The following is an 11,794-nucleotide window of genomic DNA, read 5'->3' on the forward strand; positions in this document are numbered from 1 at the left end:
TACAAGAGCTCAATCATAGATGAGTCAGCGGAAGCAACAATATCTGAGTACAGACATAAGTTAAACAAGTTTGCCTTAAGAAGGCTAGCACAAACTGGGATACAGATCGAAAGAGGCGCAGGCCTCCTGCCTGGGATCCTCCTAAACTACTCCTGGTCGTCGTCAGCGGCAGCACGTAGTAGTAGGCACCTCCGGTGTAGTAGGAGTCGTCGTCGAAGGTGGCGTCTGGCTCCTGGGCTCCAACATCTGGTTGCGACAACCAGGTAGAAGGGATAGGGGGAAAAGAGAGAGAAAGCAACCGTGAGTACTCATCCAAAGTACTCGCAAGCAAGGAGCTACACTACATATGTATGCATTGGTATCAACTGGAATAAGGCTATTATATGTGGACTGAACTGCAGAAAGCCGGAATAAGAGGGGGATAGCTAGTCCTTTCGAAGACTACGCTTCTGGCAGCCTCCGTCTTGCAGCATGTAGAAGAGAGTAGACTGAAGTCCTCCAAGTAGCATCGCATAGCATAATCCTAACCGATGATCCTCCCCTCGTCGCCCTGTGAGAGAGCGATCACCGGTTGTATCTGGCACTTGGAAGGGTGTGTTTTATTAAGTATCCGGTTCTAGTTGTCATAAGGTCAAGGTACAACTCCAAGTCGTCCTGTTACCGAAGATCACGGCTATTCGAATAGATTAACTTCCCTGCAGGGGTGCACCACATAACCCAACACGCTCGATCCCATTTGGCCGGACACACTTTTCTGGGTCATGCCCGGCCTCGGAAGATCAACACGTCGCATCCCTACCTAGGCACAACAGAGAGGTCAGCACGCCGGTCTAAATCCTATGGCGCAGGGGTCTGGGCCCATCGCCCTTTGCACACCTGCACGTTGCGAACGCGGCCAGAAGCAGAACTAGCCCCCTTAATACAAGAGCAGGCTTACGGTCCAATCCGGCGCGCGCCACTCAGTCGCTGATGTCACGAAGGCTTCGGCTGATACCACGACGTCGAGTGCCCATAACTGTCCCCGCGTAGATGGTTAGTGCGTATAGGCCAGTAGCCAGACTCAGATCAAATACCAAGATCTCGTTAAACGTGTTAAGTGTCTGCGAACGCCGACCAGGGCCAGGCCGACCTCTCTCCTAGGTGGTCTCAACCTGCCCTGTTGCTCCGCCTCAAATTAACAGTCGGGGGCCGTTGGGAACCCAGGCCCACCTCTACCGGGATGGAGCCACCTGCCCCTTCAGCCCCCATCTCCGAACAGTATCACAGGTAATGTAACTATGTAAAGTATATTGTATATGCCCGTGATCACCTCCCGAAGTGATCACGGCCCAGTAGTATAGCATGGCAGACGGACAAGAGTGTAGGGCCACTGATGGAACACTAGCATCCTATTCTAAGCATTAGGATAGCAGGTAATGGTAACAACAGTAGTAGCAAGGACAGGCTATGCATCAAAATAGGATTAACGGAAAGCAGTAACATGCTACACTACTCTAATGCAAGCAGTATAAAGAAGAGTAGGCGATATCTGGTGATCAAAGGGGGGGCTTGCCTGGTTGCTCTGGCAAGAGAGAGGGGTCGTCAACACCGTTGTCGTACTGGGTAGCAGCGGCGTCGGTCTCGGTGTCTAGCGAGAGAAGAGGGGGGAGAAACAATAAATATTTAAGCAAACAGATGCATAGCGATGCATGACATGACAAGTATCGGTGCTAGGGGTGCCCTATCGCGGTATGAGGTGATACCGGTGAAGGGGCGAAACATCCGGGAAAGTATCCCCGGTGTTTCACGTTTTCTGACAGATGAAACGGAGGGGGGAAAGTTGCGTGTTCGCTATGCTAGGGATGCGTGGCGGGTGAACGGGCTGCGTTTTTCCGGATTCGTCTCGTCGTTCTGAGCAACTTTCATGTAGAAAGTATTTTAATCCGAGTTACGGATTAAAAGATATGATTTTCTAAAGATTTTATTAATTTCTGGTATTTAATTAATTATTTAAATTAATTCGAAAATGAATTAATGACATCAGCATGATGTCATGCTGACGTCAGCAGTCAACAGAGTTGACTGGGTCAAACTGACATGTGGGTCCAGTGGGACCCACCTGTCATACTCTATTTAGGTTAATTAGGTCTTAGTTAAACTAAGTACTATTTAATTAAACTAACTAGTTAATTAGATTAATTAAACATGATTAATTAACTTAATTAATTAACTTATTGATTAATTATTAATGTAAGTATTATTTATTTATTTATTTATTTTTAATTCTCTTTTTTTTATAAGTTCTGGGGATGGGGCCCCCTTGTCATAGGCCAGAGGGGCCATAGCGGGTTATGGGCGCTGGGCGCTGGGTCATGGGCGTGCGGTTTTCGCCCGAACGGCGAGCGGTGCGGGGCTAGCGGCAGGGAGGCGGTGACGGGCAGCAGTGGAGGCAGGGCGGCGCTAAGCAGCGGCGGTGGCGGCAGGTGCAGCGGCAGGAGCGGGCGACCACACGGGAGGGCACGGGCGAGCAAAGGCGGCCGCGGCAGACAGGGCAGCGGTGCGAGCGCCGGACGGCGCGAGCGCCGGACGGAGCTGCGGGACGGGGAGGAGGAGGACCGGGACGTGTGGGCGTGGTGCGGTGTGGCGAGGGTGGCCTGGAGCGTGAGCTCCGGCACGCGGGCGCTGCGGGGTGGGGGGAAATGGCGCCGGCGACAGAGAAGGGAAGGAAGGGAGCTCACGGTGGGGAGTAGGGACCGTGGCAGTGGGCTCGACGGAGGTCGGGGGATGTCCGACGAGGGAGATCCGGCGACGGGCGGTGTTAGTCCGGCGACGACGGGGTCCCGAGCTCGTGCTCGTGGTCGAAGAGGAGGTAGCAGACGATGGCGCCGCGGGCGGAGAGGAAGGAGGCCGAGAGGAGCCGACGAGGACGAGGCGTGGTCGAGGCGTCGAAGGGGCTCCCGCGTCGAGCGGCGTCCCAGGCGGCGAGGTCGAGGTCCAGCGGCGGGGCGGCGTGCGCGGTCGGGCCACGATCCGATGTGGATCGTGGGGGGAAGGGGAAAGCGAGTGGGGGGGGGGAATGGCAGTTCGGTTAGGGTTAGGGGAAGTGGGGGGGAGAGGGTAAGGGAGTGGGGGCGCGGCCGGTTGGGCCAGGTGGGCCGGCCTGGGGAGGTGGGCTGCCTGGTCCAGTGGGTGGGGGGTTCTCTCCTTTTTTTGTTTTGGTTTTGTATTTTCTTTTCTTTTATCTATTTACTTTTCTGTTTTTAAATCATGTTAAATTATTTAGGCATTTTATAAAAATGTGTTTACTACACCATAATTACCCTTGTAATATTCAGCATTGCCCGAACATTTTTGTTTCAACTTTTGAAAACTGTTGTTGTTTGACCTACTTTGAATTTAAATATTGAAACGGTTTCGAATCATCGCGAGGTTAGCAACAGTAACCGAGGTGACGTGGCATGATTAGCGTGGGATTATTGTAGCATGATTATCCGGGCGTCACACCTGCTCACACCTACTAGTATGTACCAAACCTGAACATGTTCCCATTATGTAGGTATTAGTACTAGTGCTAGTACTTAGGTTATAAAAAGGGGAACTTATTAACCGAAAATTACTCTACCGCATAAGTGCTTCTTCTTCGTTCGTCCTTGCCATGTCCGGTGTGCAGAGCTCTAGGTCGAGAACTACTCGTAACAAGGGAGCGACAACCAAGGCTGCGGAAAAAAGTGAGGGCTCGCCGCCACGCAGAGACCTCAAAAGATCTCTCATGGGCTTGCGATGGCTCTCAGGAGCGCCCTAGCCGCGGAGGCGAACATGCCGAGTTGGCGGCGCTGGAGTGGTTATCCCTCGACGGCATGCCCGATCAGCTCAATAAGCACCTCAATAAGCAGAAGGAGTTCATCCACGGCTTGGTGGAGCAGCTGAAGGAGAGCCTCGATGACATGCCCGCTGAGCTCAATAAGTAGGGGGAGTTGACTGCCGGCTTGGTGATGCTGCTGAAGAAGAGCATTGCCTCGGAGAAGAAGGTGACCGGCAAAATCCTGCAACTTCAGGAGGACAAGGCGAAGCTCTGCCACGAGCTCGACCTGCTGAAGGAGAAGAACGCCGGCTGGAAGAAGCTACATGAGAGTGGTAGTTCCTCGATGAAGATGTTGTAGGCCCTTGTCATGGAACAGAAGGAGGAGTTGGCGAAGCTCCGCATCGAGCACCCGACTGCTGTCAAGGTACGTAATGCGGCCGTGGAACAGATGATGAAGGCTCACGTCAAGAAATCCCGCATCATGGACATAATGAAGAAGATGGAGGAGGAGACGTGCAAGGAGATGGAGTTCGTGGAGGTGATGAAGAAGCAGTTACGACTCCACGGCGAATTAGATCATTTGGGGTGATAATCTTCCTTCTTATTTTGCTCCTGTGTTTCTTCTTTTGCTTTGGGTGTTTCGCTGCACGTGTCATGTTCTCTGCGAGACATGAATAGAACAATGCTAACAATGAGATGACTAGCAAATTAGATCATTTTTTATCGCCATATGACACTGGGATGCCGTGTTTCATGCTCCTCTATCGTAGTACTAATCCAGTGGAAAACTTGAGTATACCGCACGGTTCTTTGCTCCTCCTCAGGTCGTTGGCACATTTATACGAGCAGTCGAATCACAAGGCCCCGCCTTTCAGCAGTAATGAGCCATCAAATCACAAAGGCCCTCGCGCTCTCGTGAAAAGGACCAAGCTAGATTGCCCCGCCCTCTAGCCTTTTAAAAAATGTATAACTTGTACCGTAGTAGTATCGATGGATTGCGCCATGGAGCAAAACTAACAAGATGAAATTAAAGAAAAAAGGTGGTACATATAGAGAGCACTCGTCGCCAAATTATGCATATACTATATGACACTACCCACTATGAAGGTACTAGTAACATAGACTAGTAACTAGTCTATGTTACTCTCCACTATGACCAGCCAAAGTCGAGGCGCGGATACCAACGAGGGCCTGGTTGTGTCTATACTTGGACAACTCACCCGACTGCATGCGCACCAGGCAGATGAAGCTCGTGTCGTGTTGGTGTCGTGTGCGTCTCGCACATTAACCAAAACCTTGCGCCTCCATCTTAGCGTCCGTGTTTTAAACTTCTCAATCTCAAGGCCAAGGAGCAATGTGAAACCTATGATAGAGCCAATCGGATGGTTGAGAACACCACAATTCGTAGCTATCGATGCCTGTGTCAGAGAGGACGAGTGCATGCGTGCACCTCTTCTCAGTGTACAAGTGTATGTGGGTGGCATCAACCTAGGGAGCAGTGATGGTGCGTGCGAGAAGTCCCGAGAGATAGGTGTAATGCGTCTGAAAAAAAGACTAGTCTATAGCTCGCCACGAGGCTATTCATGTCGAACGCCAAGCGTAAGATATGTATCCGAGGGTGCCAGTTTTTGCACATACACAGCAGTAGAAAAAGAACTAGTACGATGGCATATGCTACACCACGGCCGAGAAAACGTGCCGACGTTACGCCATCCGGGAATAGTGCCGCACTTCGAAATTGGAACCGTCAATAAATTTTGGGCGCGTCTCGTCACATTCCAAATTACTACTACTACCACGCTATATTTAATTGCAAACCTGTTCACACCGATCACAACCTAAACGGTTTCCCACTTAGGAGCGTATTAGTACTACTCGGTTATAAATATTACTATGCTAAGATGACTGCACATTCCTGTTGAACTCCTCATCCACAAAAAACAATCAAGTCAATCAAGCCACGACCAGCGTGAGTTCTGGGTCGAGAGATTTCCACCAGGGAGAGGTGAGCATGGAAGAGGAAGCACGACAGATGTCCCGCCTCGCCGCGAAAGCAGCCGGTATGTCCAGCCGCGCAGCAGTAGCAGCACAGAGGTCCTGCCGCGCCGCCGAAGCAGCACGGAGGTCCCGCCGCGCTGTCAATGTAGCAGACTTGTCCGGCCACACCGCGGAAGCAGTAGAGATGTCCTGCCAAAGCAGCACGGAGGTCCAGCCGCGCCTCGGCTGCCTGGGAAAATTTCTCGCGGGCAGGTGAGGACTCTTACAGGCGCATGCATGCGATGGTCCATAGCCAGATGGGCAGATCTCCGGCTGGGCGAGGTTGCAGGACGAGGCTACCAGCGTCATCCGGCAACTAGGGGAGGGCAATGTGAAGCTCCGGGGCGAGCGCGACCTGCTGAGGGTGATGATCGCCGGAAGGGCAAAGCAGGAGGAGGAGACAGTTGCCTTGTTGCAAAGGACGGGCGTCATCATCAAGAAAATTATGGACGAGAATGCCATGCTCCGCATCGAGCGCAGCAGGCTGGTGGAGGAATCCATGGATGCTGCCAAGCAGCGTATTAAGGACATGAAACTGATGAAATAGATCATCGCCCCCCGTGAGAACTAGTCTCCGCGACCTGCAGTGCATAAAGAAAGTAGAGATTAGCGAGCCAGATTGTTGTATGCGTCTTCCTTCTTCTTTTGCCCTTGTGTATTTCGGGCGTAGCCGCATGTGGTTTTTTTAATTATCTTCCTAATTATGTAAGACAATTATTATTCACTCTCGTCGTCCTTATATATATTCATCAGTCTTGCTATAAGTCGTAGTAGATGCTATATAGGTCCGTCGTATCTCACATCAAGATCCGTGCAAAATTTTCTTTTCAGATTTTCTTTTTTCTCTCTTAAATCTCACTCGAGTGAGACATTGCCACGCCATTAAACAGAGGCTCAGGCGCCATTAATGGAGACCTTGGGAGAGAGGTGGACGGAAGATGAAGGTTAAAGGGCTCTCCTCCCGATAAGCACGTGCAGGGGTCTGATCGCACGCCTCCCGTACTCAAATAGCTACCCTGCATGGCGCCTCCTAGCTAATAAAAAAGGGGACGCATGGCGGCACGTAAATGGTAAATAGAACGCCCACGGTTTCAATAATACTTGTGTTTCTGATTGTAACATGAAGCACTTGTTCCAAAATGACTTTGTTGATTGTTAATGTGTGCGCCTTCACAAATCGGACAGCAAAATTACCACAGCATGTTGGTGCCATGTCATGACACCAAGCCAAATTTCATGATTTTCATGCGTGTTTCCGATTTACAGGAATTAAAAAACCAAGTTTCTCAATGTTTCCAGCCGAGCCATGACGCCCAGATGTTTGAATTTTATTCCCATTTCTGGCATGGGACCTAGAAATTTACCCGAGGATACACATGTGATTTTTCAACCAGCTTTAGTGCACTGGAGCATGTGCTTGTATTTAAAATTTGAATTATGCACACAAAGGTGACACATTCCCTCTCAGAACCACGAGCCTTCTTCAGAGAAGCTCCGGTTTGCAAGAAACTTATACCAAAACTTGTTCCTATTCTGCAATTTTTTTTACCACAACATGGTAGTACCATGACATGACACCATGCCAAGTTTCATGATTTCCAGGCGTGTTTTGGATTTACAAGACCTTTAAAACCAAGCTTCTCATTGTTCTCGGCCGAACCACGATGCCCAGATGTTTGAATTTCATTCCCATTTCCTGCATGGGACCTAGAAATTCACCTAAGGACACACATGTGATTTTTCAATCAACTTTGGTGCACGGGAACATGTGCTTGTAGTTCAAATTTGAATTATGCACATTAAATGACCAGAAACACAATTAATGTATAAAAAGGCCAAACGAACCCGGAATAATTTCAAAATTTAACAGGGCACTCATTTAGTTCTATGTTGCCTCAATACGTCTCCAACGTATCTATAATTTTTGATTGCTCCATGCTATATTACCTACTGTTTTGGACATTATTGGGCTTTATTATCCACTTTTATATTATTTTTGGGACTAACCTATTAACCGGAGGCCTAGCCCAGAATTGCTGTTTTTTTGCCTATTTTAGGGTTTCGAAGAAAAGGAATATCAAACGGAGTCCAAACGGAATGAAACCTTCGGGAACATGATTTTCTCACCGAACATGATCTAGGAGACTTGGACCCTACGACAAGCAACCAACAGGGAGGCCACGAGGTAGGGGGCGCGCCTACCCCCCAGGCGCGCCCTCCACCCTCGTGGGCCCCCTGTTGCTCCACCGAAGTACTTCTTCCTCCTATATATACCTATGTACCCCCAAACGATCAGATACGGAGCCAAAACCCTAATTCCACTGCCCTAACTTTCTGTATCCACGAGATCCCATCTTGGGGCCTATTCCGGAGCTCCACCGGAGGGGACATCGATCACGGAGGGCTTCTACATCAACACCATAGCTTCTCCGATGAAGTGTGAGTAGTTTACCCCAGACATTCGGGTCCATAGTTATTAGCTAGATGGCTTCTTCTCTCTTTTTGGATCTCAATACAAAGTTTTCCCCCTCTGTCGTGGAGATCTATTCGATGTAATCTTCTTTTGAGGTGTGTTTGTTGAGACCGATGAATTGTGGGTTTATGATCAAGTTTATCTATGAACTATATTTGAATCTTCTCTGAATTCTTTTATGTATGATTGGTTATCTTTGCAAGTCTCTTCGAATTATCAGTTTGGTTTGGCTTACTAGATTGATCTTTCTTGCAATGGGAGAAGTGCTTAGCTTTGGGTTCAATCTTGCGGTGTCCTTTCCTAGTGACAGTAGGGGCACCAAGGCACGTATTGTATTGTTGCCATCGAGGATAACAAGATGGTTTTTTTTATCATATTGAATGAATTTATCCCTCTACATCATGTCATCTTGCTTAAGGCGTTACTCTGTTCTTATGAACTTAATACTCTAGATGCATGCTGGATAGCGGTCGATGTGTGGAGTAATAGTAGTAGATGCAGGCAGGAGTCGGTCTACTTGTCTCAGACGTGATGCCTATATACATGATCGTACCTAGATATTCTCATAACTATGCTCAATTATGTCAATTGCTCAACAGTAATTTGTTCACCCACCATAAAATACTTATGCTCTTGAGAGAAGCCACTAGTGAAACCTATGCCCCCCAGGTCTATATTCATCATATTAATCTTCCAATACTTAGTTACTTTCATTGCTTTTATTTTACTTTGCATCTTTATCATAAAAATACCAAAAATATTATCTTATCATATCTATCAGATCTCACTCTCGTAAGTGACCGTGTAGGGATTGACAACCCCTTATCGCGTTGGTTGCGAGGATTTATTTGTTTTGTGTAGGTGCGAGGGACTCGCGCGTAGCCTCCTACTGGATTGATACCTTGGTTCTCAAAAATTGAGGGAAATACTTATGCTACTTTGCTGCACCACCCTTTCCTCTTCAAGGGAAAACCAACACAAAGTGCTCAAGAGGTAGCAAGATGGATTTCTAGCACCATTGCTGGGGAGGTCTATGCAAAAGTCAACATACCAAGTACCCATCACAAACCCTTATCTCCCGCATTACATTATTTGCCATTTGTCTCTCCCCCACTTCACCCTTGCCGTTTTATTCACCCTCTCTCTATCCTCCCTCTCTTTCTCTATTTGCCGTTTTATTTTCCCGTACCCCGTTTGCTTGTCGTTATGGCGAGTCCTCTATCTTCCCCGTTGTCTCCCAAGAATGAATTTCTAAATTTTAAGCAAAGGGAGGGAGAAAACCTAAAAGACGCTTGGTATATAATTTGCAATGCTCAAAATAGATCTACCAGGAAGCAATCTACTTCCGTTCTTCTTCGCAATTTTTATGTAGGCGTTACTCCTTGGCACGGATATATCCTTGATACCATTACCGGAGGGAACTTCTTGGGTAGCCATACTTTTGATTCTTACAATGCTATGATAGATTTGTTTGGCTCACCACCTCTTTTGGTTAATGGAACTATATTAACTTTGGAGCATGTAATGCAAAAACTTGAAATTATTGAAAATAAATTTGCTACCGTTGAGTTAATTGAAAATTTCGATAAAAAGATCCACAACCAAATTACCCAATATGGATCTAAAGTAGGAGTAACTTTGAAAAATATTAAAGAGAAGGAACATATAGTTAATGAAAGAATAAATCATGATTCCACTAGAATCGATAAACTTGAGGGTATCATTACCAACTTGGGAACCGCTTTTTCTTCCGTAAACAATACTCCAAGTCCTCCGACTAAAATTTCCAAGCTTATGTATGTTCCTAAAAATAAAGGTGAATCCTCTAGCAAAGAAACTGCGGATCTCAAATCTATAAGTGTTCATCCTAATCATTTTGCTATTATTAAGGAACCATTTGCTGCTAATGATTTTTTCGATCTTGTGCCTAAAAGTTTGATAATCAATAAAAAGAAATAAATTCCTAAATACGGTAGATGCCTCATTGAAGAATTACCAACCAAAGATGGGAATACCTAGATCTATCCTTGCTTTTTATGCCTAGCTAGGGGCGTTAAACGATAGCGCTTGTTGGGAGGCAACCCAATTTTATTTTTATTCCTTGATTTTTGCTCCTGTTTAGTAACAAATAAATTATCTAGCCTGTGTTTTGGTTGTGTTTTTTGTGTTTAATTAGTGTTTGTGCCAAGTAGAACCGTTGGGAAGACTTGGGGAAAGTCTTGTTAATCTTGCTGTAAAAAACAGAAACTTTAGCGCCCACAATAACTGCTGCCATTTTTATTTGGAAAGTTATATTTAGTTAATTATTTTTCAGATGATTAATAGATAAATTTCTCACGTCCAGCAATTTATTTTAGAATTTTTGGGGTTCCAGATCTTGCGCTAGCTACAGATTACTACAGACTGTTCTGTTTTTCACAGATTCTGTTTTCGTGTGTTGTTTGCTTATTTTGATGAATCTATGGATAGTAAAATAGTTTATAAACCATAGAGAAGTTGGAATACAGTAGGTTTAACACCAATATAAATAAAGAATGAGTTCATTACCGTACCTTGAAGTGGTATTTTGTTTTCTTTCGCAAACGGTGCTCACGAGATTTTCTTCTTTAAGTTTTGTGTTGTGAAGTTTTCAAGTTTTGGGTAAATATTTGATGGATTATGGAACAAGGAGTGTCAAGAGCCTAATCTTGGGGATTACCATGTCACCCCCAAGATAATCTAAGGACACGTAAAAGCCAAAGCTTGGGGATGCCCCGGAAGGCATCCCCTTTTTCGTCTACTTCTATCGGTAACTTTACTTGGAGCTATATTTTTATTCACCACATGATATGTGTTTTGCTTGGAGTGTATTGTATGATTTGAGTCTTTATTTGTTAGTTTACCACAATCATCCTTGCTTTACACACCTTTTGAGAGAGACACACATGATTCGGAAATTATTAGAATACTCTATGTGCTTCACTTATATCTTTTGAGTTATATAGTTTTGCTCTAGTGCTTCACTTATATATTTTAGAGCACGGTGGTGGATTTGTTTTATAGAAACTATTGATCTCTCATGATTCACTTAGATTATTTTGAGAGTCTTAAATAGCATGGTAATTTTCTTAAATAATCCTTATATGCTAGGTATACAAGATTAATAATAAAATTCTCTTATGAGTGTGTTGAATACTATGAGAAGTTTGATGCTTGATGATTGTTTTGAGATATGGAGATGGTGATATTAGAGTCATGCTAGTTGAGTAGTTGTGAATTTCAGAAATACTTGTGTTAAAGTTTTTGATTCCCGTAGCATGCACGTATGGTGAACCGTTATGTGATGAATTCGGAGCATGATTTATTTATTGATTGTCTTCCTTATGAGTGGCGGTCGGGGACGAGCGATGGTCTTTTCCTACCAATCTATCCCCCTAGGAGCATGCACGTAATACTTTGCTTTGATAACTTGTAGATTTTTGCAATAAGTATATGAGTTCTTTATGACTAATGTTGAGTCCATG

Source organism: Triticum aestivum, chromosome 3A (genome assembly GCF_018294505.1).
Source record: "Triticum aestivum cultivar Chinese Spring chromosome 3A, IWGSC CS RefSeq v2.1, whole genome shotgun sequence".
Taxonomy (NCBI): domain Eukaryota; kingdom Viridiplantae; phylum Streptophyta; class Magnoliopsida; order Poales; family Poaceae; genus Triticum; species Triticum aestivum.